We start from the raw sequence: 26,397 nt of genomic DNA on the forward strand, positions 1-26,397 counted from the left end.
AAATAGATTTGGATTTGGTAAATTCCAAGTCCACTTGAGAACCCAATTACAAATCCATTGGAGAATTTACTGAAAAGAATTACCATTTTTTAAAAAAATATTTACTACAAAATTCCTGAGGAATTAATATTTTTCCAAATAATACCTCTATGAGGTGCTTTTGAGGGATGAAATTACAGAAATGCTCTTTTTTTTTTTTTCCTTCCTTTATTAAGTAATGAAACTTGAGACTTGAGTGGTCCATGTAGTATGAATATAACATTCAATCTGTCAAATGTATGCACTACACCATGGTGATAACATGGTTAAAATATCAGGTCAATCAGATCAACAGATGGGCTACACTTTAATTGCAATATTTTGAAGGGGGTACATTACTTTCTATGGATTTGCCCACCTTATGATTGGCTTTGCCATATTTTCAGTTTTGTCGCGTAATAATGGTGGCATGCATCTATTGAATGGGTTGAATGTGAGATACATACCATGTGGCCCCACAACTATTGCTTTTGGATCGTGTGATTAAATATGCTCGATGGAGCTTTTTGTTTGCCCTATACAAGGTGGTCATTATATATATATTTTTTCATTTTTAACCATGCAAACAGATAGCTCGCTTGTTACGAGGTCATTCCACGCTGGCATGAACTGAAAACACAAATACTGGCCTGGTTCAAAATTTGGATCTCACACCCATATTGGCACGTATGCTTGCATTTGGGTGAGTTGGGTTCTTTTCCCTTGTTTTCTATGTATGAATCTTTTTGACATGTCTGCTATGAATTGTTACAGGTTTGTAAGAATGTGGAAGGCCAGAGATATTCCAAGCGGTTAAACGAGAGAAATTTCCAGGTGGTATTGACTTGAGGCATTTCCGGGTAATTCCCTTTTCTATTGCTTGAAATGTTTGTTCCTCTTGATAGGCCTTGGTTATTGTTTAAACTGGGTTGAATTGGACCATTATTCTTGATTCAGCATCAAGAAAAATGCATGCCTCTTCGGTTTTCCAATCTTAAGAAATTGAAGGCATGAATTCCATGCTAAATAATAAGTTTGGATTTTCAAACTGTTAAACTTGGCAATGATATTGTGTGAGCTAGTGGGCTCATTTTTCAAATTGTAGGATGTGCTTTTGTTGGCAATGGGAGTGAAGAAAAGAAATCTTTTGTTGAAGATTGCAGGTTGGCTTTCTACAGTTTATGGGAGATTCTCAAGTTGCCCCACATCATCATCATCAACAATAGACAAATCCTTGAGATCATTACATGTTCTCAATCTAAGGTATCGAGCTGTTGATTCTTTCTTCAGTTTTTGTCCATGCGTTCATGCTTCTGCGAATAGTCTTTGACTAGGTTTGCAGGTCTAATCTCGGTTTTTGTAGTCACCATCATTGTTTGATTGTAACTGATTCAGTTTTGGCGTGCTTCTTGTATGTATGTATTAAATGATCTTACCCTAGCACTTGTTCCTGGCAATGCACGTAGAGTTTTTCACCATTTCCAGTAATTAGTGTGTCTGGCATCAGCTGAATGTGATCTAGTTGGAAGTAGCACGTGTGTAGACAATACCTCTACTAGTTGCTTTATCTTTTCTGCATTGAAGGGTAGCTTCTCTAGTAGTACATTTCCTCTTTTCCTTCCATAGCTTTTCTGCATTGATTTGAGCAAGAATAGGTTATCAGGAGAAATACCCAGGTCTTTGGGTCAGTTGTGTTAACTCCGAACAATGCACCTGAGCAATTGTAGATTTACAGTGTTAGAATGAAGAAGTCTGATGGAAATCCACATCGTGTGTAATGAATGAGTTTAATGCCAAAAACATTAGTATGTCATCTAGGTTCTAAATATCCAAAAATGGGTAGTTATAGTGATGCTTTAAGGGTGAGTTTATATATGTAGAGGTGATTTTTTATGCATACGACTCTGTATATAGTTGTACATAGGTTTATTATGTATAATTCAATTCCACATCTCAATGAATAAAATACACAACATTTATGCTAATATTTTCTAACAGTGCACAATCTTTGGAATTAATCTTGTTTACCACTTCAATACGTGCCAGTGAAATAATGTATGAATCTGTTTAGGCTTTAAGGTATTGCGTTTTCCATTCTTTTACTTTTATAATACTCATTTAATCCATCCTATCATGTGCTCTTTTCAGTCCCTCTGCGATCCCAATCCGAACCCCCCTATGAATTCCATGGCTACTCCATGTTCCACGAGAACAAGTGGGAGTACAACTGAAGAGTGTGTGAGATAGTGGAGCAGAGCCGGACAACAGACCAATAGGTGTAATCCTCATCCATCCATCTTTTATTTTCTCTGCTCAAACAAATGGTAGAAGACAATGGAGGGATTTGGAGTGCAGGGATTCTGTTCACCGATTTTAATGGATATGACATGTATGAATTGTTGTTGAAGGATTTGGTACTTTGGTTCTTCTCGAAGTTGGTGCTCATGTAATATTATGTCATGTATCTCTTACTTCGTATGGTGTGAATGAAAAGGGACTAGCTGATATCATGCAGGAACTTCAAACACAAATTGTCTGTTTAAGAATACTTAGTGTAATTTGCAGATATTTGTCTTGATTCATCATTATTGTTGTCGTCGTTGTTGTTGTACTCGTGAAAAGTGTCTTGAGTTGGCCAGTTCGATGTCGAATGCCTAGAAGTTGAAGAAAATCCTTTCTAAATCCTCGACAAGGATAGGTGAGAGTGTTTAAGGTTATTTTTTCTCATATCTATTTGCATTGGGGTTGATCTTAGCATGTGTGTTGATCTTACCGTCATCTAATCATTGGTTTCTTTTATTGTTGAATTATTGAAGGCTATTATCGAATCTAGAATTTTTAGATAAGTTGATCTATCAGGGCATGTACTAGCAAGGGTAAGAGACCATTATTAATTCCTTTTAAAAAAAAAAATGGCTATGGACATTGGCAGTATCCCTAGATCTAGAAACCGTAGCCATTTCTACTTCGGCCGTCTAATTCTACTTTTAACTACACATATTATCTAATGGCTATGGTACAAATGATGATGGTTGCGCTACAAATTAAATTCGTAGCCTCTAAGAAGATGGTATAATCATCTAAAATCAAAGACAGTCCATAACCGTCCTTTTTTAAAGACGGCCCATCACCGTCCTTTTTAAAGACGGTCTATAACCGTCCTTTAATTAATATGACGCAGCAAAATATGATGGCCCATGCGATGGTTCAAAACCATCATTAATTGAGATTTTCAGCTGTCTTTTATTCACTGTTTTTGGTGTAGTGAATCTCTCTTTGTTAGTACTCTAATCAAATAACTGCATTACTCTTTTTTTTTTTTTTCCTTTCCCAATGCTATTATTGTGTGAGACTTGGGCATTGAGAAGTAGATTGGTGGTGCATATGATTCTCAAGGGCTATAGCTTTTTAATGTAGACTACACATCTTTTTTATGTGATACAATATCCAAAGTTATTGGCATGAGCTAGATCTAGTGACGATTGCCACAACCTTTTATTAGTAGTCTCAATGAACTGTATTATTTAAAATGTATTGTTCATGATTCATTATAAATATTTAGTAAAAAAATTAATTTAAAAGAGAAAATGCTAAATATACTTAATACTTTTGTGTATCATGGTACCACATGTAATTCAATGGAATAATGAAATTTCTCTCTAGGTTTAGAGAGCGTGGTGAAGAAGAAGGTTACTATAGTGGAATATAGAAGATGTTGGGAAATCGGATTGTGTACTTAGTTACTCGGTGTGCTTTTATCGTACTGATTAAGCACTGTTGGGTTTGTTGTGAATGTATGCAGTTTATACACGCCATTTATCTGTTTTTCCAAATTATTTTAGCAGTTGAGCTCAAATTTGAAGCACATCCAAAGCTCAAGTGGACCACACCACAAGAAACAGTGTGAATAATGATTTCCATAGTAGAAACCTTCATAAAGCCTACAGTGATGTTTATTTTGATATATTGGATTATTCAAGTTCCTCTACTCACTACGTATCTTTACCCAATCCTTATTCTTATATCTCCTGCATAATCGAATATGGAGCTACAAATGATGTGATTGGTAAGACAACATTTTTACATATATTTTCTTTCATGATCAGATCAAACTAGCTTATGGATCTCATTCTATGATTTTTTTGGATGGGATCCTATCCCATCTCTAACATTATAATTAGTTTTTCATGTTCTCGCATTTTTTTAATCTTCTTTTTGTTAGTGCTCTAATTAAATAGTTGCATTACTCTTTTTTTTTTTTTCTTTTCCAATTCTATTATTATGTAGGACCCACACATTGAAAAGTAGATCGGTGGTGCATATGACTCTCAAGAGCTATACCGTTTTAATGTAGATCACACATTTTTTTATGTGATGCAATATCCAAAGTGGCAGGAGCTAGATTTAGTAGCAATTGCCACATTCCTTTATTAGTAGTAATCTTGATAAACCTATTATTTAAGATACTTCTTATGATTCATTACAAATATCAACAAATATTTTAAGTTTAAAAAAAATGCTAAATATACCTAATCGTTTTGTGTATCACAGTATCACATCAGTGTGGTTGTACCTTATCTAATATAGGGGTCAAGAGTATCATATGGGTTATTGCAATTGTGGTTTAAATGAAATTTTCTCTCAATTTAGAGAGGGTGGTGAAGAAAAAGGTTAGTATAGTGGAATCTGATGATGGGAATAAATCCATTGTTCATCAATCCTATGAATTTAGAAGTCGATTTGTGTATTGAGTTATACTTTTATCATACTATTGAGTAAACATTGTTGGGCCCATTGTGATTGTATGTGGTTTATCCACGCCGTCTGTCCACTTTTCCAGATTATTTTAGTGGTTGAGCTCAAATTCGAATCATATCCAAAGCTCAAGTGGACCACACCATAGGAAACAGCGTGTATAATGATTTCCGCCATTGAAACCTTCCTAGGGCCCATAGTGATGTTTATTTGTCATCCAACCTTCTTGTAAGATCACACAGACATGGATAGGGCTGTACACAAGCTAAGGTAGCTTGAAAAGCTCACTTGGCTTGGCTCGATTTAGCTTGACTCGACTCGACTCGAACAATGAATCAAGGCGAGCCAATGTTTATATGACCCAGCTCGTTTTGAAAACAAGCCAAGTTCAAACATAGTGGAGTTTTGACTCGACTCGATTCGACTTGAACTCGGTTTGGCTCGAAGCTTGAGCTTGGCTCGACTCGAATATATTATTATTATTATTTTTATTATTATATATTAATGTATATTATATTATATTTAAAAATAAAAAAAATAAAACATAAACCCTATCGTACCCGTCCGCCTCTCTTATACCATTTCCCTTCCTTACCTAACCGCCCCCCCCCTCTCTCTCTCTATCAACAACAAAGTACCATATATGGTTTTATCTAATATTATATATATGTGTGTGTGTGTGTGTGTGTGTGTGTGTGTGTGTGTATTATTAATTAAATATTTTATTTGGGGGTTGGGTCGGTTGGGTCCAGTTGCTGGGTTAAGTCAGGTGTGGGTTGCTGGTTGCATCAGGTTGGGAGCAAGCTCGACTTGACTCGAGGTAAGCTCGCTTCGACTCTATCCATTAGCTCGCCTCAAGCTCGACTCGAAAGTTTTGGCAAATAAGCCGAGCTTCAATAGTAAGCTTGAGGCCGAGCTCGAGCTCGAACTCGAGAAGAGCACGAACAAGCCAAGCCAGGCTTGACCCACCTCGACTCGACTCGGCTCGATGCATAGCCCTAGACATGGATGAAAGGAAAACACAAATATTAGTTTAATCCAAAACTTATGCAGCCCCAAATAATTTTTCAATGGTAGATGTTCAATTCACATTGTTTCTTGTAGTGTGGTCCACTTGAGTTTTGGATATGCTTAATTTTTGAGCCCAAGCTATTCAATTATCTAATAAAATGGATGAAAGGAGTGGATAAAATACATAAATCATGGTGGACCCCACAGAGTTTACTCCGCTTCCATAAATTTAGGGGTCTCAGTCCCCTCTCTTTCCACCTTAAAAAGAAATTGAAAGCTCCATCAATTAGTAGGTGGCAAAGATAAGAAGACACCCTCTTCGGTCAATCAAGCTTCTATTAACAACAGACATGTCACATATATGTTCTCTACGCATGATAACTAATTACATCGCAAAAATCCGTTTTCTCCTCTGGTTATATACACGAGAGATTAGCGAACGGCTCCAAAACCGTGGACTGCTGAAGTTAAACTAATATCAGTCTACTGGATCACGTGTATGTAGGCTGGACCTAAAAAATAATAGGGTCATCATCATCTAAGCCTAGAAAATGAAATTTTAAAATGGAACGGCTCGGATAATTCAGAATCCGGGCCCATGATAACCCTAACCCTCACCAATTGACAGCCATAGGCATGGTGTAAGACCCACTTAAGGAGTTAGGATTAGAGCTGGGCACCGGATGAGTCGACTCGTCCGACTCGTTCAAACTCGACTCGACCCAAACTGAATGGGTGAGTCAGTCCGAACCGAGTAGGCTTCGCCCAATTCAAACTCAAACCGAGTTGAGTTCGAGTTACCCAGTAACTCGATCCGAAACTTGATCTGACCCAACTCAATCCGAAACTGACTAGACTCGAATTTGAGTATATATATAATAAAAACAAACCCTAATTTATAAGTATTTCTAACCCTAAATGCTGACTCCGAACTCACCCGACCTAATTCCAATCTCTCTTCCTCCCTCATCCTCCTCTTCCAAGCTCGGCAACTACCCACCACCATCACCACCCTCTCTCTCTCTCTCTCTCTCTCTCTCTCTCTCTCCAAATTGGTGCCAACTCGAACCGATTAGGTATTTTTGACCGGGTCACACTCGGTTCGGATTAGTCTATGCTAGATCCGAACTTGGATCGGTTTAGGCATACTGGACTCGGTACCGAGTGGAATCGAGTTCGGGTCACGCCTATTTCAAAACCAAATCAAGTCATGTCAGCCATAACTCGGTCCGACTCGATCCCCAGCTCTAGTTAGGATGAGCCATGGATGGTCCTATTGTCATTCCATACATCTAATTGCTAAGATATCATTATCATTAAAAAAAAATAAATAGAAAAAAAACAAAAAAAAAACTCATAGGTATTATCAATGCCTATTGATGCTTAAACCTACAACTTGAACGGTTCTGATCAACCATCGGTGTGACCAAACTAGCGGACTACGAGTCTATTTCAGTAGTCCGTGGACTACAGGATTAACAATTGCACCCCTTTCGCTAAGCACGCACGTCTTGTTACGTGCAAGGAACATCATCCACACGGCACCACATGTGCTGGTGTAGGACACAGGCGTAAGATCCAACCCGTCCATCAGGTGGGGCCGGATGCTCAGATGTTCTCACCAAAAAACTAGGCTGGTCCACACATCATTTGGGCTACAATGTTAGAAAAACCTAGACGTCTTAGAAAACTTTAGCCAGTCTTTCTTCAGCTGTATATATTTTAAAGATAGACTATAGTCCATCTGATTTGTGACGGTGGCAAACCCCTGATAGATGGATTGGATCTGGTACACGTGCCAATCTTTTTACTTTTTCATACACCGATTTAAAACCTTGATATGGACCGTTTAATTTGAGATGCATGTATACCCATGTGCACGTGCATGGATCATCATACACTGCCTTAGGGGGTGCCAATGGGCCGGGCTGGCCGGTTGGGTTTTCGTCCTGGCTTGGGTCTCTGACATAGAACTGTGGAATGGGTATGGCCCGATTGTGAAGCTACCTATCCCACTGATGGCCCTAGTCTAGCCCTAACTTGTACAGAAATTATCTATTGAGGTCGGACCCGAGCCCAATAACAGGCCCATTTAAATGTACGGCATAGGCCTCAAGCCCAGTCCTGATAATAAATGAGCTGGGCCCGGGCCTATATTATGGCCAACAAACAAACAAGCGGATTAGCTGTTGCCCAGGTAACGCCCACCTTGAAGTATTTGTTGTATATCCATGCCATACATCTGTTTTTCCATATCAATTTTGGATGAGATCCCAAATCTTAAGAAGATCCAAATTTTAAGTGGACCACACCACTAGAAAGAGTGAAAAATGACCATTAAAAGCTTTTTACGGGCGAAAAAAGTTTTGGGTCAAGCTGATTAATGTATTTTCCCTTCATCCAGATCTTCTTGACATTATCAACAGGTTGGATGGAAAATAAACATTACGAAAATCTTACAATGGTCCCTTTGGAATTTTTAATGGTGAAACACTCAATCACCACTATTTTCTGTTGTGTGGTTCACCTGAGATCTACTTGATTTTTGGCTCCACGAATTAAAATGGGTAGAGAAACGGATGGACGGCAAGGATATATAACACATCATCAAGGTGGGGCCCACGGTAAGGGTAACACGCACTGAGATGTTACCCAGGTAACAAGACGGCTCTTGGGCAAAAGCAATGAAAAGATAGAAAAGAACGGTTCAGAAAAATAGAAAAGGTGGGAATTAATCATCGCTGTTTTTGTTTTGGGCCAGCTGTCCATACAAGTGAGACTCACCTTTCAGTAATCTATACCATTCACCTGGTGGTCCATCTTGGATTGACAGTTCTGCACAAATTGCCCCATTCAATCCACGGTTGGTCAAAAAGAAAAGAATGGCAAATGGTCCATGCAATGGAAAAAGGTCCGCAGATTCAGGGAATTGATTTAAAAAAAAAAAAAAAAAAAAAAAAACTTATGCTGGGCATACAATGTTGAATCTAATCATGGGTCCAATTTGTGTGTGACAAACCCAAAATTCATTGACATCAGATTAATGGACACTTATTGGACGGTTAAAATTGAAGGTGCGCATGAGTTAGAGGCAGAGCTGTAGACTAGTCGAGTTAGATCGGTCAGCTCACTCAGCTCGATTCGAAAAAGCTTGACTCACCTCGACTCGAAATTGGTTTCGGATTGGGTGGAGCTGGTTTTTAGAGCTTGAAAAAATTTTGAGCTTGCTGGAGCTTAACTCAAGTTGACTAGAACCTCAACGCGAATTGACTCGGTGACTTGATTATTTTGCTATTGATGTTGCTCATCGGGTATTTGATGAAATGACTCAATGCGGTTTTATTTCTTGAAGTATCCTCGTATAAGGGTATTTTCAAAAATGAGCATTCAAAGGAAGATTGAAGAAATAAATCACAAAAAAAAAATAAAAAATAAAAAAAATAAATAAAATAATAATAATAAAAAATAAATAAATAAATAAATGGATTACATTGTAAGACCATCCTCATATCTTGATCTTGATACTGCTCATTGAGTATATTGTTACTGTTTTGCATTTAAAGTGTGTAAGAATGAAAATGCATTTTATTTCTTTGAAAAAATGTCGCACAAGCTTGAATTTAGGCTGATTGGGCCCGAGTTGGTGATCGAACCAAGTCGAGCTAGCTAGCTAGTCAAGCTCATGGACCAAGCCGAGTCAAGTTCGAGGTGGAGTTGGTGGGTGGCTGAGCCAAGCCAAACTATGCCAAGCTCGACTCAATTTAACCCATGCACAGCTCGGAAAGGATCTTTAGACTGATTTTGGGGCTGTACCTAAGGCCTTTTGGTTTGAAAGTCCATTAATCGTATCGCTAGAATTGGCCAATGGATCTGGAATTTTCCATCGTGGGCCTTTGATAATGGGCCAACAATACAGACTACTCGGATCATGGGCCCACGTAGATAGCCTATTAAACCTCAGTTTCAAAGAGAGAGTTATTTGATGCTCATGCAGAGCACAACGCTTCATATGCAGGCTCTCGTGTATTGTACAATTGGGATACATTAATTGGAATCCAAACCAACAAAATTGTGGAGCCCTCTGTCGATAAGTCACATTCCCAAAATCAGATTGGTTGAGCAATCGTAACCTCTGATTTTTGGACACTGGATTATTGAAATAGGACCATCGGATATTTTCATTCTAAACCGCCCAATATAAATATCCACCAAAACGAAGTCAGAAAATCAGATAAACCTAACTTTTCATTCATGATACATCTGAACAGGGACTAAAATTTGGACAGTTCAATTTGAATTACTTATGTTATGGGGAAAATGGACCGACAACAAACAAAAAAAATAAAAGAAGGTTAGGTTGGAACTTTGTGCACTACACCAAATCAGATGATGACGGATATGACTAAAAATCGGATCTCTGACCTCGGACCGAGCAGAAAACGAGAATGAGCTCGGTCTCTTGTTAGCAGGTTGGAAAACCCATTGATATGCCCGTCATCGAAAGAAGCTCAACTACTCGCCAAATGAGTTAGGTCGGTATAACCTCAAGTCGGCATAATCCCGGGTCGGCATACCATCTTCTGTTGGTCCCAACCTGATCCCAACAGTATCTACCTAAGATTCCAGCCGAGGATGGGCCTAGACGGCCTACACGTACAAGTATGGGCCTATCAATGGGCCCTAGGAGAGCGATAATGCGGACATTTAACCAACATCATCTTTACAATGTGGACGTCAAACCAACATTGCTCCCTAGGCACGGCCCGCCGTAAACATCATTACATAAACCATGGTGAAATCACATTATAATGGGTCTTATGTACATCCCATTGGGCCCCGACCCATGGGCCTCCAATACATCAAATGGGCCTCATAAATATCAAGGTGGGCCTCCTCAAATGGGCCTTAACCCATGGGCCTCCAATTACATCACAATGGCCTTCAACCCATGAGCCCTAATAAATCACATGGGCCTTCACCCATGGGCTCCAAAATACATGATAGGTGGGCCCTGCACCTGGGCCTCAAAACGTGCAACAGGTGGGCTCCGCTCATGGGTCAAAGATACATCCTGATGAGTCACATGTATATCAAAGTGGGCCCCTCGATTGGGCCACAAAAATACATTAAAGTGGGCCTGACAGATGGGCCATAAAGTACATCAAGGTGGGCCTCACAGATGGCCACAAAACACATCAAAGTGGGCCTCAATGGATGCTCATATCACGGAGTGGCCCACCGTGATGTGTTTGAGATCCAACCAATTCATAAGTTAACATAGAGCTAGATGGAGTAGAAGCAAAATATAAGCTTAATTGGAAGCTAATGTGGCTCCTAAGAAGTTTGAACGGTGGATGTCACTGTCCCCACTATTTTCAATGATGGGGTCCACTTGAGCCTTAGATCTGACTCATTATTAGTCTCAAGCCTGTTAAGACAAGCTCGCCAAGTGGTTGGACGGTTTGGATGCAACACATGCATCAAGGGTGGGGTCCACATGAACTATGGATTCGACTCAGTCTTTAGCTCATGCCATCAAATGAGCTTTCAAAGGGGCTGGATGGCTTGGATGCATCATATGCACATTGGTGGGGGTCCACATGAAGGCCCATCATCAAGTATATATTATATATAACATAACATTTAATCTACATATAATATATATAATATATACAATATTATATAAAATATAATAGACACACACACACTGCACACACACACACACACCGTCCCACACGTGGGGGTGGGTCCCACCGTCCACACGGTGTGGATAGAACACATAAATCAGGGAGGGGTTCCACCGTCCACGATCAGTGGACGGTGGGAACGAAACACATACATCTCTGTGGGTCCCACATGGGCCCACCACAATGTTTATTTGACATCCAACCGTTGATAAGGTCGCATGGACCTGACTGAATAGGAAAAACAAATTTCATCTTGATCCAAAACTTCTGTGGCCCAGAAAAGGGGTTTCAAGGGCAGACGTTCAAACGCACTGTTTCCTCTGATGTGGGCCACCTGAGCTTTGGATGTGGCTGATTTTTGGAGGGGGGCCACTTCAAGCAGGGGCCCACCTAATGAATGGTTTGGATGGCATACACACATCATGGTGGGGCCCACGGCTGGGGGCCGTGGGTCCCTGCTCGTCCGCCCACCAGCAGCAGGCGCTGCCTGTGCCTTTGACAGCAGCAGCAACAATGCTGCTATTGTATGTTTTATTTTTTTGAAAAACTGAAATCCCAGGGTTTTTCATACATGGGGCCCGCATCAGCTAAATCCAGCCCATCCATTGCACTCTATGGCTCATGACCGTCCAAACGAGCCCAATATCCGATATGTTTCGGCGTATAAAAATATTAGGGTGAATTTCAACGGTAGAAAACACTGTTTGCTATTGTTCACTCCCCAAGTATAGGGTTGTGATGTAGTAATAAACTCGGTGAGACCGAGGTCGAATCCCAATGGACTAAAACCTGTACGTAGTTTGAAACTAAGTAGAACTAGAAATAGATTAAGATTAAATCTAAATCTTATATAATTGAGGAATAATTGTGAAATATTAATCTAAAACTTAAGGAATTCAGAGGAAGGAAACTAGGAATTCAAAGGATCCACTTGTAGAGATCAGGGAGATCTTATGCCTGCTTCAAGAACTCAATTGGACTTAGAGTCCATCTTCATCCAGTTGAAGGGTGTAACCATGAAAATCAAACTGAACTTACTGTGATATAGTTTTCAAGAGATGAAAGGTATATGAATTAGAATGGATTCCATCACCAAACCATGCCCAGGAGACAAAGTAAACAACATAATTAAACTAATTAGCAACCAAACAACCTGATATGAAGGTTAGGAAGGGTACCGTCATCCGACCATGCCCAGGAGACGATGGTGAATAACAGGGATTCCTGACGTCATAAACATAAAAAGGAAAGGAACATGCTTAAAGCTATCGCAGACCCATTGTAATTTTATTCACAACAAACCATTAAAAACTAAAAACATTCCCTTAATTAAACTAAAATTAGCATCAGTTCAGTCTAAACAAAAGGCACAAGCAAAAAGGTCTCTCATCACGCTACAAGCTTCACCTTTTAGCCCTAGCTAAGAGGTTTAGCCCGATATGATGGGGGCTAAAGCACTCCAAAATTAAGGAAAAAAGAAAACAAGAAACAAATGAAACTAAAACTAACAACTCTCTGTCTTGCACTCCACGTCTCCCTTCCCCTCTTCGATCCCCCGGTTCCCTGCTCTCTCTTTCTTATATAGGCCACGGAAAGAATCAGCTGGAGGGCTTCCTGGCGGTGCAAGGACAGCTAGATTGCGTAAAGTTTTACGCAAGATACGCAGCGACAACTATAGTCTTCTGCTGCGACGTCAGTGGGGCCACAGATGATGTTGCTCGAAAAAATCCAATCCGTTCATTAGATTACTTATGAAAAACTATTCAGACCTAATCGATTTAGGGAAAAACCATGGTGGCCCACAGTTTATTTTGTTACACTGTCTATTCTGCGTTTGGAAGATCAACAGCTACCTTCGCCTCATTCCATCGTTCCGACACTTAGGCCATATTTATATGGCCCTTTTAAGCTTGATGAACAGTCCAGATGCCCGGGACGATCCTCTCCATGCTCCTCAAACGGCCCACAATACAGATCAGCGTCTGTAGCTTCCTGTTGCGAAACAGAATCACCGCAAGTCGACTATGTTTCGTGTGTTCGTCCGTTTATTGAAGCAAAGTGGAAAATCCACTCCGTCTATTGGTTTCAGGACAAAACGCCATCCGGGAAGGAGCGTTTTTTGAGTGAAATCGGTATGGCTTATGAGGTTGTCCACTCCACCGTCCATCCTGCGTTTAACGGCAAGGATCTTGCAATCACTTGCATGGCGTCAAAAGGTCACCTAGGTGAAGTTAATACCCCCCCCCCCCCCCCCCCTCTGTACACAATGGACGGTCCAGATCGATGATTTGGATGATGAATGGGCCCTACTGGAAAAACCCACGCGGACGGGGTCGTTCGCTGTTGGTTCCTGCGCAGGAGAGAAGGGACGGGTCATCGTCCGCTGACCCGTCTCCTTGTTTTGCTGCACTGCGTGTGCACGTGTGTTGTGCACGCGTACGCCCTCTAGTGGGTCCTGTCATGATGTTTATGAGAAATCTGTGCCGTCCATACATTTTTTTGCCTCATTTAAATCGTTGATTACAAAATTGAAGTGTAGCCAGAAACCAAGTGGGCCTCAAATCACTGATATGTAGGATGATTTGTTCGTTGGGCCATTTCCGGAGGGATCTGATGGGCCAAATTTGACATGTACGGTTCATTTATGGTCCTCAGGCCTTGTATGATGTTTCAAGCTAAACAGATGGTGGAAACCCTGTGATCTTGCATTTTGGTTGACTTTCAGGCCACTAAAGCTTCAGTTTCTCGATTTTCTCGGATCTCTGGCATGTAAATCCATCGGTCTTGGTCCCCTGGGGTCCTTCCCTTGCCTTGGTGAATTTTGGACGTTAAATCCATGATTTTAGCATCCTATTTTAGTCCAAGCTCGTAAATACACCTTGCAACACAAACACGGTTAAATTGGCCATTAAACAGTATCATGTTCGTAAATCTAGACAATAAATGGGGTCTAATATGCAATATTTGACCCTCAACACAGTCAATCTTTGAAAAGAATTGTGTACCCTGTAGCTGATCAAACAAATCATAATTATAAGACAATTTTTATGAACTCGAGTGATTTTTGAAAACAATCTAGATACTAGAAGTCTAAGATTCATGAATGTTGGGCATTACATTCTCCTATACTCAAGTGCACGGTAGACTTCATAATCAAGATCAAAGTATTAATCCATCAATTAGAAAAAAATTCTAAACATTAGGATCCATGAGTGTATAGTGTAATCTTGGCTTATCATTAAGGTTCACTTCTTTATTTCATGATATTATTGGTAACCAATAAGAGAATTCATGACAATCAAAACCTACACCAAAACTTGCCTCATAGATCATCTTTTCATTAACTAACCTTTGATTTTTTATTTTTTATTTCATTAAAATAACGCCAAGGAGAGGAATCAAATCTTTACCTATAGGGAGCAAACCTATGGTGAAGACCATTGCCCACCCCTTTCTGAATGACTACCTTGGGAAATCGAACCTTCACATATAGGGAGCAAACCAATGGTGAAGATTATTCACCCAATCCCTTCAATTTTCTCAGGCTGGTTCCTTCCATGCTTAGTAAGTACCAAGTTAATCCTTCAATATCGAATTGAAACCTTAATGTGTAGGCGAGATGTGACATGTGATATCATGATTCAATCAATGTTTAAAACTTTTAATCATGGATTGATAATTCGAACTCAAATGTGGAATCGATCAGACAGATAAATCCAAGAGACGTAAATCCCCAGCACTTCGTATCTTATACTTCTAAATCAATGATGGCCGTCAAAATCACTTCGAATTCACAAGAAGTTTCAGAAAAAAATTTTAAAATTTTTCCCAATTTCTACTCAAGACCAAGAAAACATTGATTAGGTAACCTAATCTCTCACCTCAACTAAAAATTAACATTGTCCTCAAGGTAAAGGAAATAAGCATGCTATGCACATGGGACAGTGAAAGTAAAAGAGGAGTGAGGGAAAGATAGTACCTGAATGAAAGAATCACGAGGCTTTCCAAAGATATCAGAGTAGCTTAGCACAAGAGAGAAACCAACAAAAGCAAACTATTCTAAAACAATGTATAAAGCAAACTATCTTAGTCCTATGAAAGCAATAAACCTACCTATACCTCCATCAGACTAGGAGATCAATCCTGGTAAATAGGAGTAGTCATAGTCATGGACACGTCATCTGAATCAAATTTCTCGACAAATGATTTTAATCAATGTCCATTTACTTTAAACTCCTTGCCATTGTTGGGATCTCTTATCTCGACGGCTCCATGAGGATAAGCAGTAACCACAATGTAAGGGCCGGTCCAACGAGATCGAAGCTTACCCGGAAAGAGATGTAATCGAGAATCATACAAAAGGACTTTCTGATCTGGTGTGAATGATTTCCACAGAATATGTTGATCATGAAACGCCTTCATCCTGTCCTTGTAAATTCTCGAATTCTCGTATGCGTCATTTCGGATTTCTTCAAGTTCATTCAACTGCAGTTTGCGTGGCGAGCCAGCGTTGTCCAGATTGAAATTCAGATTTTTGATTGCCTAGTATGCTTTATGTTCCAACTCCACAGGCAAGTGACAAGCCTTCCCATAGACGAGTCTAAATGGAGACGTTCCAATAGGGGTTTTAAAAGCAGTACGGTACGCCCATAAGGCATCGGTTAATCGGGTTGACCAATCCTTACGATCAGGGTTAACCGTTTTCTCCAGGATATGTTTGATCTCCCTATTAGAAATCTCAGCTTGTCCACTTGTCTGTGGATGGTATGGGGTACTCACCTTATGAGAGATACCGTATTTCTTCATTAGGCTCTCGAATGGTCTATTACAAAAGTGTGAACCCCCATCACTAATGATGGCTCGAGACGTTCCGAACCGCGAAAGGATGTTCTCTTTTAAAAATTTAATGACTGTGCGATGGTCATTGTTTCAGCACGGAATTGCTTCGACCCATTTAGTGACATAATCTACGGCGAGCAAAATATACAAATTTCTAAAGGATTGGGGGAAAGGTCCCATGAAATCAATGCCCCAGCAATCAAATGCTTCTATGATAAGGATGGGATTTAAAGGCATCATATTTCGACAAGACAATGCTCCCAATTTCTGACAACGCTCACAAGCCTTACAAAACTCATGAGTGTCCCTGAATATAATGGGCTAATAGAAGCCACACTGCAAAATCTTGGCTGTAGTTTTGTAGCAAAAAAGTGACCACCATAGGCCTGTGAGTGACAGAAGGAGATGACACTCTGATGCTTATTGTCTGGCACACATCTCCTTAAGATTTGGTCTGGGCAATATTTAAATAAATATGAATCATCCCAGAAAAAGTTATGCACCTCGGTGAAAAATTTCTTCTTATCTTGCGTAGTCCAATGTGTCGGTATGGAACCTGTGGCAAGATAATTAGCAATATCAGCGAACCAAGGTGAATGGGAGACTCTAAATAATTGTTCATTAGGGAACATGTCATTGATATGTGTCGTTTCAAGGGAATCAGAGGGATTAAGGTGAGAAAGATGGTCAGCCACTATGTTCTCTACTCCCTTTTTATCTTTTATTTCTAGGTCAAATTCCTGGAGTAGGAGGATCCATTGTATCAAGTGGGGCTTAGCATCATTCTTAGACAGAAGATACTTGAGCGCCGCGTGATCAGTGTAAACAATGATCTTGGATCCGATCAAGTAGGACCGAAATTTGTCCAAAGCGAACACTACGGCCAAGAGTTCCTTTTCCGTAGTCGAGTAGTTCACTTGGGCAGGATTTAGAGTTTTACTCGTATAATGAATAACATAGGGTTTCTTATCTTTTCTCTGGCTTAGAACCGCCCCAAGAGCATAATCAGACGCGTTGCACATAAGTTCAAAAGGAATGCCCCAGTCGGGTGGTTGTATAATGGGTGCACTAGTCAACATGCCCTTAAGCTTAGTGAAAACTTCCTAACATGGCTCAGTCCACTCGTATGGTGCATCCTTTTGAAGTAGATTACATAAAGAACGAGAGATGAGACTAAAGTCCTTTATGAATCTTCTGTAAAACCCAGCGTATCCTAAGAAGGATCGCACATCCCATATGTTCTTGGGTGGAGGTAGGTTAGAGATAAGATCAATTTTTGCCTTATCCACCTTGATTCCTTTGGACGAGATAATATGTCCAAGGACAATTTCCTTATGAACCATGAAATGACACTTCTTCCAATTAAGTACCAAGTTCTTTTCTTCACATCTTTTCAGCACACATTTAAGACTCTCTAAGCACTTGCTGAAAGATGAACCGAAAATAGAGAAGTCGTCCATGATGACCTCTAGATATTTCCCCACCATGTCAGAAAAGATACTCATCATACATCGCTGAAAGGTGGCAGGGGCATTACATAATCCGAATGACATCCTTCTGTAGGCAAAGGTGCCGTAGGGACATGTAAATGTGGTCTTTTCCTGGTCCTCAGGGGCGATTTCAATCTGATGAATACCCATCAAGCAAACAGTAATAGGAATGACCAGCTAGCCTTTCCAAGATTTGATCAATGAAGGGTAAAGGAAAGTGGTCCTTCCTCGTGACGGTATTCAGCTTCTTTTAGTTAATGCACATTCTCCAACCAGTAGTAACTCTTATTGGCACGAGTTTATTATTGGCATTGGCTACGATGGTGATCCCGGACTTCTTAGGAACCACCTGAGTTGGACTCACCCATTGACTATCGATATGGGGTATATGATACCCACATCCAATAGTTTAAGAACCTCGGCCTTAACCACTTCCCTTATGTTTGGATTTAGTTTACGTTGTGATTGCCGAGCGGTCTTCGCATTATCCTCAAGATATATGTGTGGAGTACAAATCGAGGGGTCGATTCCCTTGAGGTATGCTATCGTCCATCCAAGGGCTCCCTTATGCTTAATGAGAGTAGATATGAGCATACTCACCTGTTCTTTCTCCAGATGGGCAGAGATCACCACCGGGTATGTCTCATCTTGACCTAAATATGCGTATTTCAAATCAGAGGGCAAAGGTTTTAGGTCAAGCTTCGGCGGCTTGAGGTTAGACGGTAGAGGCACTACATCGGTTTGTGGCAATTCTTCAAATTGTGGCCACCACCGGTTAACTTCAAGTACCAGTGCATTATCAAGCAAGGCACACGTCTCCCTAATCATGTCATCATTAAAATCATGAGAGTGGGCTAGGCACGTCTCTAGAGGGTCAGATGATAAGATCAGAGGTGTCGTATTTTCCATGAAAGAGTCAATCATGTTAATGTCGTGGGAATCGTCATCATCCTCTAAGTTTCTGCCGTTATTGAAAAAGATCTTTCACTCCAATGTCATATTCCCAAAAGACATAGTCATGACACCATTCCTGCAATTGATAATTGCATTTGAAGTGGCAAGGAATGGGTGACCAAGAATGACGGGAATCTGAGTGCTCATGTTATTGATGGGTTCGGTGTCCAGGATGATAAAATTTATAGGGTGCTTGGACCAACACATCCTCAATTATCCCTCTTGGTATACGAACAGAGCGATCAGCAAGTTGTAGTGTGGTTAGGGTGGGTTTTAATTCACTCACACCTAACTGTTTGTATACCAAGTAGGAAATCAGATTGACGCTCGCTCTTAAGTCAAGAAGTGCGTGATCAATTCGATAGTTCCCGATTACACATGATATGGTTGGGCTACCAGGATCTTTGAATTTCTGTGGCACGTCTTGCTTTACGATGACACTCACTTTCTCAGTTAAAAAAATCTTCTTTTGAATACTCTGCCGTCATTTGGTCGTGCATAAGTCCTTCAGGAATTTGGCATATAAAGGTATTTGTTTTACGGCAACAAGTAGAGGAATGTTGACTTTCACTTGTTTCAACACCTCTAGATTATCCTGAGAGTTATATAGAGGTTTTGGTGCAACCAACCGTTGGGGGAACGGAGCAACTGGCTTCTCTAGAAGTTCCGGTTCTAATTTTTGTGGGGCATCATCAGATCCATCATTGTTGTCCTCTTCTGCTTCTCTAGGCTTTTTGGGCCTAACCGGAAGGGTTTTATCAATAATCTTTCCACTCTTAAGAGTGGTGATAGATTTAGCGTGCTCTATCTGATTTGAAGAGCTTGGATCACTTATCTCGTACTTCGGTTTAGGATTAGGGAGAGGTTGTGTAGGAAGCATCCCTTTTTCTATAACTGTCATACATGAATCCATCTTTTGCATAAAATCTGTAAATCCTCGCATTGCCTAAGATAGCTCTTGTATGGAATTTTGAGCTGGTTCTTCTTGAGGTTTCCCCTGATTTGGATTTTGATTGAAGAAACCTTGAGGGGTAGCAGTTTGTCCATTCCTCCAACTAAAATTTGGATGATTTTTCCAACCAAGATTGTACGTGTTAGAGGTCGGTCCATTGAAAGGTCTTTGATAAGTATTTACGGCATTGGATTGTTCATTCAACACTTCTCGAAAGGCAGGTATTGTAGGATAATTTTCAGTTGTATGAATGTTGCAATCACAGATGCCGCAAACACTTTCATTAACCTTATCCTTCTTTCCTTCCATGGCCTCAAATTTTCTTATGAGCGTAGTCACTTTATACTTGAGATCATCCTCCTCTTTCAAGAGATACAAACCACCTTTCTCCTTAGATTGAGTCGGCCTAGACGTGGTGTTCGATTTTGGGTAATAGTCCCATGATTGTGTTTTTTCAGCAAGACTATCGAGGTAATCCCATACCTCGTCGACATTTTTATTAATGAATTCTCCATTACACATTGTCTCGATCATTTGACGCATAGAAGATGTCAATCCATTGTAAAAAAAATTTGTAATGCGCCACGTTTCAAAGCCGTATTGTGGGTATGAACTGACCAAATCCTTGAACCTTTCCCAACATTAGTAAAATGTTTCATCATCCTTTTGGGTGAAGTTCATGATTGCTTTTCTAAGGGTAATCATTTTATGATGTGGAAAAAAATTTCTTTATAAATTCCCTCTGCATATCATTCCATGTGCCAATGGATTTAGGACGTAGTGAATGTAACAACGTCTTAGCCTTCTCCTTCAAGGAAAAAGGAAAGAGTTTCAGCCTGACTGTGTCCTCAGACACATTTTGAAAATATAAAGTGGCTATGATCTCATCAAACTCTTTCAAATGTAGATATGGTTCTTTAGATTCAAGCCCATGGAACTTAGGAAGGAGTTGGATAACCCCTGGCTTGATGTCTATGTCCTTTATTTTCAGGAAAAATCATGCATGAGGGCGTACTCACCCCCGCTGGTTGTAAATAATCTCGTAAAGTTCGAGTCGGGGGTGCTTGATGCACCTCATTCTCATCCTGAATGTCCTCCACCCTAGGTTGGGGTAGAAGAGGTTGGTTTTCAGCCATCACTTCAATTAACTCAGGAGATTTTGAGTGATGTTTAGTCCTGCGATGGATAGTTAACCCCTCAACAATCCTCCTTCAGTCAAGAGATGTCGAGTGTTATCACGGGCCCACTTGGGCATGAAACACTCGCAGCCCTCAATCAAATTCGAAACTTAATCCTAAGAAAGGAAAAGAAATAGAAAGAAAGAGAGGGTTGGAAAGGAGTTACCAAATTGGAGTCCCTAAGTTAAAAACCTGCAAAAGAAAACAAAACAAGTCAGTTTCTAAAGAGAAGGTCTAAAATTAGAAAATCCTTAAAAAGAAAGATAGAAGTAAACTAGTTTCTAAAAGAAGAAATTCCTAAAAGAAAGTGAAAATTTCTAAAATAAATTAGGAAAGTCCTAAACTAGAAAGTAAGTTATTAAAAGAGATCTGAAAAATAGAAAGTAGAGAAAGAGCTTACCGAATTAGAAATTTCTATCTTAAAAGCCTACAAAATAGGAAGGTTAGTTTCTAAACAAAAAGTCTATAAGTAGAAAATTTCTAAAAATAAATTAGGAAACAAAGTTAGATTCTAAAAGAATTAGAATTAGAAACTTGCTAAAAAAAAAAAAGAAAACAAATCCTAATCTAGAAATAACAAGGAAGAAATTAAGAAAGAAATTACCAATTTAGAAACTTATCTCAAAATCCTACAAAACATGAAAACAGATTAGTTTCTAAAAACAGAAAAAATTCTAACCTAAAATTAAAAAATCCTAATATTAAATTAATTCTAAAACTAATTAATCTTAGAAAAACGTAATCGTCAATCCCCGGCAACGGCGCTAAAAACTTGTTCACTCCCTAAGTATAGGGTTGTGATGTAGTAATAAACTCGGTGAGACCGAGGTCGAATCCCAAGGGACTAAAACCTGTACGTAGTTTGAAACTAAGTAGAACTAGAAATAGATTAAGATGAAATCTAAATCGTATATAATTAAGGAATAATTGTGAAATATTAATCTAAAACTTAAGGAATTCAGAGGAAGGAAACTAGGGATTCAGAGGATCCACTTGTAGAGATCAGGGAGATCTTATGCCTGCTTCAGGAACTCAACTGGACTTAGAGTCCATCTTCATCTAGTTAAAGGGTGTAACTATGAAAATCAAACTGAACTTACTATGATATAGTTTTCAAGAGATGAAAGGTATATGAATTAGAATGGATTCCATCACCAAACCATGCCCATGAGACAAAGTAAACAACAGAATTAAACTAATTAGCAACCAAACAACCTGATATGAAGGTTAGAAAGGGTACCGTCATCCGACCATGCTCAGGAGATGATGGTGAATAACAGGGATTCCTGACGTCATAAACATAAAAAAGAAAGGAACATGCTTAAAACTATCGCAGACCCATTGTAATTTTAGTCACAACAAACCATTAAAAACTAAAAATATTCCCTTAATTAAACTAAAATCAGCATCAGTTCAGTCTAAACAAAAGGCACAAGCAAAAAGGTCTCTCATCACACTACAAGCTTCACCTCTTAGCCCGACATGATGGGGGCTAAAGCACTCCAAAACTAAGGAAAAAAGAAAACAAGAAACAAATAAAACTAAAACTAACAACTCTCTGTCTTGCACTCCACGTCTCCCTTTCCCTCTTCAATCCCTTGGTTCCCTGCTCTCTCTTTCTTATATAGGCCACGGAAAGAATCAGCTGGAGGGCTTCCTAGTGGTGCGAGGACAGCTGGATTGCGTAAAGCTTTATGTAAGATACGCAGCGACAGCTGTAGTCTTCCGCTGCGACGTCGGTGGGGCCACAGATGATGTTGCTTAAAAAATCCAATCCGTTCATTAGATTACTTATGAAAACTATTTAGACCTGATCGATTTAGGGAAAAACCGTGGTGGCCCACAGTTTATTTTGTTACACCGTCTATTCTGCGTTTGGAAGATCACCAGCCGCCTTCGCTTCATTCCGTCGTTCCGACACTTAGGCCATGTTTATATGGCCCTTTTAAGCCTGATGGACAGTCCAGATGACCGGGACGATCCTCTCCATGCTCCTCAAATGGCCCACAATACAGATCAGCGTCCGCAACTTCCTGTTGCGAAACAGAGTCGCCGCAAGTCAACTTTGTTTCGTGCGTTGGTCCGTTTATTGAAGCAAAGTGGAAAATCCACTCCATCCATTAGTTTCAGGACAAAACGCCATCTAGGAAGGAGTGTTTTTTGAGTGAAATCGGTATGGCCCACGAGGTTGTCCACTCCACCGTCCATCCTGCGTTTAACGGCAAGGATCTTGCAATCACTTGCATGGCGTCAAAAGGTCACCTAAGTGAAGTTAATACCCCCCCCCTCTGTACACAATGGACGGTCCAGATCGATGATTTGGATGATGAATGGGCCCTACTGAAAAAACCCACGCGAACGGGGCCGTTCGCTGTTGGTTCCTGCGCAGGAGAGAAGAAGGGACGGGTCACCGTCCGCTGACCCGTCTCCTTGTTTTGCTGCACCGCGTGTGCACGTGTGTTGTGCACGCGTACGCCCTCTAGTGGGTCCGGTCATGATGTTTATGAGAAATTTGTGCTGTCCATACATTTTTTCGCCTCATTTAAAGCGTTGATTATAAAATTGAAGTGTAGCCAGAAACCAGGTGGGCCCAAATCACTGATATGTAGGATGATCTGTCCGTTGGGCCATTTCCAGAGGGATCTGATAGGCCAAATTTGACATGTGCGGTTCATTTATGGTCCTTAGGCCATGTATGATGTTTCAAGCTGAATAGATGGTGAAAACCCTGTGATCTTATATTCTGGCTGACTTTCAGGCCACTGGAGCTTCAGTTTCTCGATTTTCTCAGATCTCTGGCATGTAAATCCATCGATCTTGGTCCCCTGGGGTCCTTCCCTTGCCTTGGTGAATTCTGGACGTTAAATCCATGCTTTTAGCATCCTATTTCAGTCCAAGCTCGTAAATACACCTTGCAACACAAACACGGTTAAATTGGCCATTAAACAGTATCATGTTTGTAAATCTAGGCAATAAATGGGGTCTAATATGCAATATTTGACCCTCAACATCTATGCTATGGCTCATCAGAAATTCGGATCAGCTTCATTTTTTGGCTCAACGCCTAAAATGATATAAGGAATGAAATGGACGGCTTGGATTACAAACATACATCAAGATGGGGACTATGGACTATACAAGTGGCCCTTCCCAAGAGCTTGAAACAAGCTCATATTTGTGTTTTCATTTCACGTCCAGGGACGTCCCTAGACGTGGACAGTTTGTGCAGAACACATATAGCAAGGTAGGTCTTGCTCAGGTGAGCTACCAAATGATGGATGGTGTGGATGCAATACATATAAAGTGGGCCTCACCTACAAATGACTTGGATCCAATACATGCTTCATAGTGGGGTCCATCCAAGTGGGCCACACGGCCATATCATCATACACAAAAATAAATAAATAAAAAGAGAGGGAGAGAGAAAGAGGGACACGCGTGATGGAGAGACCCCGTCACTATGGGCCCTCCGTTTCAAGCATCCAATCATACATCAAGTGGGTCCCATTGCATGTGGGCCCACCAAATCAAAGATCAATGGTGGAGATCCCTTCTCCACCAAGATGTAAGGTCTAGATGACTCCTTTTTAGACTAGAAAGTAAACATCATGATGGGGTCCATGGAGAATGGCCCCATCATGGAATGATAATAAAATCAAGATGGGCCATCGACCACATATAGGGTCCCAAGTGAGATCCATACCATCAATCGGTAGGCCTCGCTTGGCCCATCATCAAAACATGGAAAGATCTAGCCTAATAAGCACCCATCGTTCGATCTTCTTGGTCCATTAAAATGTCGGTCTCCTTGTACTTCACTCTAATGGAGAGGGTGAGAAATGAAGGGCTAGGATGATGGATTTTTGGGATAAAAAGTGGGCCATACACAAACTCATTCTTTTCTCTCACTTAGGAATGCATGGACGTCCATATTTTCGGTGATTGAAATTGTGTGTTGAGAAAGAGAGGGAGAGAGGATTGTAAGGAGAGAGAATGATGTATGTGAGTGATGGGTGAGGTGATGGTGTACTTGACATGTATAGGTGTGTAAGAGAGAGGGTGAGAGAGTTGACTTGGTGGTTGCTTGACTTGTGGAGAAAGAAAACATGGGTGTGTGTACTTGACATGAGGTGATTGATTGATTGATTGATTTGAGTGATTAATTAATGGGACATGTTGTAGAGATTCTTTTAGGATTGTAAACGCGCGGTGTTTCTTAAAAATAAACGCCGGCCTGCATCTTCTTGTTAGGGTATCGGATCGATGCATAAGACGTGGCGTTGGAACCGCGGCGACGGTGCGGTCGCAATAGTACAAGTCTCGGATGAAGCTGACTCAATTCTATAGGATACGACTTAGGGTCGTGCGCAAATATCGATTATACGTCGCAAGTTGTCAAAATTCACCGAGAAGGATCACGGGAATCGACGGAACAGTATGGACTAGGATACGGGTCTTACAGCTCTCCCCACCTAATAAAAATTTCATCCTCAAAATTTAAAACACTACACAACCAATATAGAGTTCATAAGGGAGGGAAATCCTATCGTTATACATATAATCATCAAACACCTAAGAGATGGGGACAACGCCCACGAATATTAGCCTCTTACTCCCAAGACGCCTCATCAGCACTATGATGATCCCACTGAACCTCGGATCCTGGATCAGAAGCGATCGAAACTATGCTGCCTCACAATCTCAACAATAGGGAGCTATATCAGAAAATCTCTAAGTTATTTGAACTCGGGGATCTAATCATTCTAAGTTTTCAATAATCAAAGGGTGAAGGTTAACTATTAGTAGATATGTGATGTTATCTTCAGGTATTCCAAAGTTATGATCTGATACCAACTTCTGTCACGCCCCAAACTCAGAAACTGGGCTCACAAAATTTTCGATCGCCGAATCGGTACTGACAGTCTCTATAATACCCCATTCTCGTCTCTCAGCGCGCATGCACCAGATTCCGATCCTGGGATCCTACAAGGAGGATTTTCAGTATAATTTTTTTTGTATGGAGCATAACCACAAGTTTACCCAAATCACAAAGGCAACATCATCATCACATATCCACTAATATAAATATTTGAATATAATGCTAAAAGGAAAATACATATGTCGAAAATTAAAACTCCAGAAGATCGCTGCACTCTCCAAGCTCAATGCTGCTGCAACCTAATGCCACCTGCACGCATCTATCGTGCGGTGGTGAAAGTGTGTGTAAGGTAAGTGCCAAGTATATAATAAAGCCCATAAATCATACACTATCGGAATAAGTAGAAATACTGACAAGATCATGAATCATACAATATTAGAGTAATGCAGAAATGTGCGGTAAGTCCATGAATGCTATCAGCTGTACCAAAGCTATGTGATGCAAGACATGAATGTTATCAACCATACCAAGGCCATGCAATGCGAAACATAAAAAGACAATAACAGATGCTGAGGATGCAATGTAATATGCAAATCCTGACGATCCATGAATACCATCAATCTCATTTAGGCTA

General features: G+C 40.4%; 1 long non-coding RNA gene and 1 other non-coding gene across 2 annotated transcripts; both read left to right on the forward strand.

The window, feature by feature from the left end:
• The first annotated feature begins 213 nt into the window (after positions 1–213).
• On the forward strand, positions 214–2,603 carry LOC131257358 (uncharacterized). Its single transcript, XR_009177331.1, has 3 exons — positions 214–878; positions 1,175–1,281; positions 2,167–2,603. It is a non-coding gene; the product is annotated as an uncharacterized LOC131257358 (long non-coding RNA).
• Positions 2,604–20,298: 17,695 nt separating this feature from the next.
• Positions 20,299–20,405, forward strand: LOC131217876 (small nucleolar RNA R71). The gene has a single exon (XR_009157462.1). It is a non-coding gene; the product is annotated as a small nucleolar RNA R71 (small nucleolar RNA).
• The last annotated feature ends 5,992 nt before the right edge of the window (positions 20,406–26,397 follow it).

Source organism: Magnolia sinica, chromosome 10, assembly GCF_029962835.1.
Source record: "Magnolia sinica isolate HGM2019 chromosome 10, MsV1, whole genome shotgun sequence".
NCBI lineage: Eukaryota > Viridiplantae > Streptophyta > Magnoliopsida > Magnoliales > Magnoliaceae > Magnolia > Magnolia sinica.